Here is a 6,185-nt window from a genome sequence, read left to right as displayed (position 1 = left end):
TTGAGGCAAAACAGTAATTTAGGAACCACGATCTTTGTTCTTGCAAAGGTAAATTAAGATATTGAATTATGAAGTCCCCTTAAACACCAGTGTTCCTCATGGATTTATCAAAAAACTTCCTTTTGGCTTTTAAAAGCTTTTTCCTTGATCATTCCTGTCACCTTTAAGAGCAACCCATTCCTTTTACAGAAGAGATAAGTGAGGCCCAGAGATGAAGTCATTAGTAATTAGTGGTAAAGCCAGGTCTGGGTATATACCACATCATGGCCAGCCCAGCACACATTTCTTCAGACCTCTGGTTTCCACCATCTGTCCTGAGAAGCAACGGATAAAGTGACATGGACTGTAGATTCTCTGGGTTCAAAGTCTAGCTCTGGTATTCACTAGCTTATGACCTTTGGCATTTTTTTCTAATGTTTGTTTGTTTTTGAGAGACAGAGAGAATGCAGGAGGGGCAAAGAGAGGAAGACCGAGGATCCAAGCAAGCTCTGGGCTGACATCGACACGGGGGGTCAAACTCATGAACCATGAGATCATGACCTGAGCCGAAGTCGGCCGCTTAACTGACTGAGTCACTCAGGTGCCCCATTTTTTAAAGTTTATTTATTTATTTTGAGAGAGAGAGAGAGAGAGAGAGAGAGAGCAAGCCCGGGAGGGGCGGAGAGAAAGGGAAAGAGAATTCTGAGCAGGCTCCACACTCTCTGCGCAGAGCCCCACACGGGACTGGAAACCACGAACCGTGAGATCATGAAAAGAAGCCAAAATCGAGACGCTCAAATGACTGAGTCACCTGGGTGCCCTGTGACCATTGGCATCTTTCTGTCTCAGTCACTTGTTTTCTTCGAGTATCTGCTTCATGAGTTCTGGGAAGATTAAACTAGCCAATATTCATAAAATACTTAGAACAGAGCCTGGCACATCCCTGGGGGGAAGAGAGGTGTAAGGAGAGCTATATCAAGGGTTACACTGTTAAACTGAACAATGTAGTCAACTCTCTGATCTGAAAAAGCATAAACAATAGGTACGAATCCTATCAGGTTGTTTTCAATATCAGGTTGTTTTCAAGTTGAAATGAAACACTGTATAGAAAGTTGAGTGTGTGCCCCTTGGAGGAACTCAGTAAATGTTAACTCTTTTTTCCTCATTTCTGGTGTCTATCAGTGGTAGCAGAAAACGAAACAAATGGAAGAACAGCAAGTACGTATCAAGGGGTAACTTAGAAACAGTCGATAATTTGTATGCTTATTGTGTATGTGTATATGTTTTCTGAATATGCTTGCATATACGCTCTCCTCACTTGGGTTTTCTCTCGTATGCCATTTCACAGATATGTTGAAGTTCTGTAAATACATACTTCTTGTAGATTGAAGGAAGAAAGATGAGCAGGTGTCAAACTCTGTAATGTAGACTTTCCTACCCAACACTCTTCATGATAACCTCTCTGCACCTTGGGAAGGAAGAAAAGTAAATCTTTTACTGGATTAAAAAAAAAATACATTGTTTGGGGTGTATTAACTGAAAATAACATTGTATTGGGCAGTGAAACTGGGCCATAAAAATGTTTCAATTGCTAAGTATTACTAAATGCTTATATGGGCTAAAGCAGCCAGGCCAACAATGATTAGTTTTTCTGCTTTTCTGAGTGGGTCCTAAGGAGAAACAAGCAAATTGAGAGCACAGGCTTTGCTTCTGATGCTACAGCCTTGGGAGAGATATGAGGGAAGACTGGGTCCTACTTTGCTTGGATAAGTGGGAGTTTCCATGGGGGGGTGGCATTATGTGAGGCTGAAGCCCTTGTGAGGAGTAGGACTATATGTATTGTTTGTTGAGATGATGCTCATAGATGTCAATCTAGCAAAAGTGTTACATCGTTCAGTAGCTACATATCCCCAGAGGGAGAAAACTTGGCTTTGATGTGCTGTGGTACTTGGTGGTGGAATAAGGTACTACATGACACTTTGTGCGTTATCTCTATTCCTTTCATTTTTTAAGCTTAAAAAAAAAAAGTTTATTATTTTTTTTTTTTGGGAGAGAGAAAACAAGCGGGGGTGGGGGAGGCAGAAAGAGAGGGAGAGAGAGAGAGAAAGAGAGATTGAGAATCCCAAACATGCTCTGTACTGTCAGCACAGAGCCGGACATGAGACTCGAACTCAGGAACTGTGAAATCATAACCTGTGCCGAAATCAACAGTCAGATGCTTAACAAACTGAGTCACCCAAGCACCCCTCTATTCCTTTCATTTTGAAAGAATATTGTGTTGAATGTTGAAGTATTTGGTACTTTGAGTGAGATAAGGAGGAATTTATTTATTTTTTTTTATTTTGAGTGAGAGAGAGAAAGAGGGAGGGGCAGAGAGAGAGGGAGGGGAAGGGAGACAGAGGGAGAGAGAGATCCCAAGCAGTCTCTGCACTGTCAGGGCACAGCCCAGTGTGAGTCTTGATCCCATTACCATGAGATCGTGACCTGAGCTGAGATCAAGAGCCCTTTGCTTAATCAAATGAGCCATCCTGGCACCCTATGAAAGAATTTTACTAAGCAACATCCTTTGCCCGAATTTCTCTATCTAACTTAAAGCCTTCTTTAATACACATATAATAATACTTCTTGTAAATTGTTTCTAGTTGCAATAAATATGCCAGCATCATGTGCTCCCAAAGTTCATTATTATACTCCACTGTCTGAGCAGTAACCGAGTGAAGGATGTGGGTGTGGGAGATGGAGTTATTAACTACAGAAATGTATCAAGATCCACATTTTCAAATTGCACATGCCCCAGGTCAAGAATTAAGAAACATAGAATGCTCCTTCTAGTAAAAGAAAAATGCCTACCCTCAAGAAGTGTGTCATATAATCATAGAAGGTAAGTAAGCAAATTTTTAAAGTAATTATTTTGAAACTGTTGAAATTGTTCGTATAGTGATGAAGAAATAAAAATATGGGAATTTCCCAGATGGAGCGATAGCAAATGAATTGGGAATAGCATCGTGGCGAAATCCTGAACTCCGAGGCTTTGAGCACTGTAATCACAACGTACTAAAACTAGCATCACTGTGGGATCTTCAATATAGTGATCTGCCTTTCCATGTCTTGGCTTCATCATCTGTAAAGGGGGGATAATGATAATAGTAACTTACCTCATAAGATCATTTTGTGGATTAAATAGTTACCATAAAGGTTGTATTTATTATCTTTTACAGCTATTATCTTGTTTGCTGGGATACCCTTAGTATAATTCATATTTTCTTCTTTCAAATAAGTTTACTCCCAGAAACTTCTATTTTATTAAAAAAAAATTTTTTTTTAACATTTATTTATTTTTGAGACAGAGAGAGACAGAGCATGAACGGGGGAGGGTCAGAGAGAGAGGGAGACACAGAATGTGAAACAGGCTCCAGGCTCTGAGCTGTCAGCACAGAGCCCGACGCGGGGCTCGGGCTCACAGACCACAAGATCATGACCTGAGCCGAAGTCGGCCGCTTAACCGACTGAGCCACCCAGGCGCCCCTGGAAACTTTTATTTTAAAATAAACATTCACTTGGGGGCGCCTGGGTGGCTCAGTCGGTTAAGTGACCGACTTGGGCTCAGGTCATGATCTCACAGTTTGCGAGTTCAAACCCCGCGTTGGGCTCTGTGCTGACAGCTCAGAGCCTGGAACCTGCTTCGGATTCTGTGTCTCCCTCTCTCTCTGCTCCTCCCCCGCTCATGCTCTGTCTCTCTCTCTCTCTTCTTCAAAAATAAATAAAAACATTAAAAAAAATTTAAAATAAACATTCACTTAAACCATGTGAGAAGCCATGTATTTTAACTTAAAAATGTATATTTTAAAAAGAGGTAGGAAGATAGAGTACAAATGATTTGTTATTTTGAAACAATCAGTTGGTTAAATTTACCCAAAGGACAGGGTTCTAGTTTCTTTACTGAAGGAAAGGAGGTTAAAGTACATAGGCTGGTAAATAGAATTTATAACTCTGGGATTTTTATCCCCAAGAATAATTACCTGGAAATGGGAAGGGGACATTGTGCAAGGATGCTTTTATTACTTAAGTTTGCAGTTCTCAGGAATTAGGCACCACTAGGGTGTGAGAGTGAGAGGCACCTGGTTATATACTACTTTTAAATGTTGATGGGGCGCCTGGGTGGCACAGTCGGTTAAGCGTCCGACTTCAGCCAGGTCACGATCTCGCGGTCCGTGAGTTGGAGCCCCGCGTCGGGCTCTGGGCTGATGGCTCAGAGCCTGGAGCCTGTTTCCGATTCTGTGTCTCCCTCTCTCTCTGCCCCTCCCCCGTTCATGCTCTGTCTCTCTCTGTCCCAAAATAAATAAACGTTGAAAAAAAAATTAAAAAAAAAATAAATGTTGATGGATCATACAGAAGACATACTTTTATAAGAGGGAAAATGCATTCAACATTTTTCCCTGAGTAGAGTATGCAGAAAACCTGCTTAAATGGGGCATATGATTTTTAATGACTCAGGCCTTTTAGTCCTCGGAGATGAACCAAGTATGATAAATAACATGGTAGCTGGTGAATATTGTGTGTTGTCATCACACCGTCAGATTTGAAATCACCTGAGAAATGTGTAAGAAAGGTAGTAGCTTGAAAGGACTGGTCTTTGGTCTAGCCAACTTTGGAGAGGAATGAATATATTGAAGAAAGTGCATTGTAGTCAATTAACCCAAAAATCTCTTTCTGAAAATTGAGAGATACTGACAAGGTAATTAGAAATAGGGTAAGACTTTCATTGCAAGAAAAAACAAAATCAGAGCTCAGTTTCTCATAGAAATTGTCTTTCAGTCCGTTTTCTTTGACCTGTACATTACGGACAAGAACATGTTTCCACCTTGTGTTTTTTCTTTTGCTAACTTTTGACCTTTGATTTTTCAAATACTTATTAGTCTACACATAGGTAGGCTGCTCTTATGTCTGTTCTTATTTCGCTGGCTATTCTTAGAAGGAAATGTTCACTAGTTAGCCCAGGAGAAAAGCAAGGTTTGTGCATCATTAAAAAATCAATGAATGCATTTATTCTTTTATCTAACTGGATATAATAATCTAAACATATATTAAACCTGTCCCAGAATCATAAAGAAGAGAGAATGTGGAAAATTAAAGAATTAGGCAAATTAGAAAAGCTTAAAATGAACAGGTAACTAGCGAAGAAATAATTAAATATATTGTATATACAATTGACTTTAATATAACACCAACGGAGCCTCAATGCAAAAAAACTATACCCGTGAAGTTTAGTCGACTTACACTTTGTAAAGCATCCAGTGTCTTAGGACTCCCCCCAAATTAAATAACATAGATCACATGACTTCACTCCTATGTGGGATTTAAGGTACAAAACAGATGAACATAAGGGAAGGGAAGCAAAAATAATATAAAAAAAAAAAGGAGGGGGACAAACCGTAAGGGAGTCTTAAATGCAGAGAACAAACTGAAGGTTGCTGGAGGGGTTGTGGGTAGGGGGATGGGATAAATTGGCAATTATAAAGGGGCATTAAGAAAGGCACTTGTTGGGATGAACCCTGGGTGTTATACATAGAGGATGAATTACTAGACTACACCCTGAAATCTTTATTGCACTATATGCTAACTAACTTGGATGTAAATTAAAAATAAATAAATAAGTAAATAAAAATAACATCGATCAGCAACTAAAGGGAATTTAAAAATATAGAAAAAAATAGTTAATGGCCATGTTGATCCTAAGAAATATTTCTGATTGATTATAATTAGAACAGTAAGTTGTAGCTTTGGTGTGAGACAGCGTCATTAGCTAATGAAAGGTTTACTCAAACTCTTAAAGTACTATAAACTTATTAAAATTATAAAAAGCTAGGCATAATTTTAGGAATAAAATGACAAGGGATCAAATCTATAAAAACATTCAGAATCACAGGACTAAAGAAAAAGGGAAAACAACTATCAAATATAAAACCATAAAGGTCAAGAATATAGATATTTGACAAATCAAAATTAGATCCATTGAGATGAGAGATGAGAATTGAGAGTTGTGTCAAAAACTACAGAAAATTTTAATATTTATGAAAAGGCTCATTGTTTATATGTAGAAAAACCTAAGTTCATCTTGATAAAATAGAGTTGAAGAATGTTGAATGTACGTTTGCTTAAATGAATTTCACAAAAATTCCTTCCTCTTCTGCTTGAAAATATTCTCA

This window comes from Herpailurus yagouaroundi, unplaced genomic scaffold, assembly GCF_014898765.1.
Source record: "Herpailurus yagouaroundi ecotype Mexico unplaced genomic scaffold, PumYag 140, whole genome shotgun sequence".
Classification (NCBI taxonomy): domain Eukaryota; kingdom Metazoa; phylum Chordata; class Mammalia; order Carnivora; family Felidae; genus Herpailurus; species Herpailurus yagouaroundi.
This window is presented reverse-complemented; position numbering follows the sequence as displayed.